Genomic DNA, 229 nt, shown 5'->3' on the forward strand with positions numbered 1-229 from the left:
AGTTTTGGTTTTCCCCTCGAGAACCTTAAAATGTGACTAAAATGAAATATATATATATATTTTATATCATTTTCCAACATCCAAAGACCTCAACATAAAAAATCATAAGGAAGGGGATAGCATGGTACATCCAAGTGCACAGATTCATTTTTGCAAGATTAAATAATGTAAACAAGGTGCCCACTGGGAACAACCCTGGCCGGGGGGAGACCCCGGGGGCCGGCCCCCC

This window comes from Haliaeetus leucocephalus, unplaced genomic scaffold (assembly GCF_000737465.1).
Source record: "Haliaeetus leucocephalus isolate CR32 unplaced genomic scaffold, Haliaeetus_leucocephalus-4.0 Scaffold556, whole genome shotgun sequence".
In the NCBI taxonomy this organism is placed as follows: domain Eukaryota; kingdom Metazoa; phylum Chordata; class Aves; order Accipitriformes; family Accipitridae; genus Haliaeetus; species Haliaeetus leucocephalus.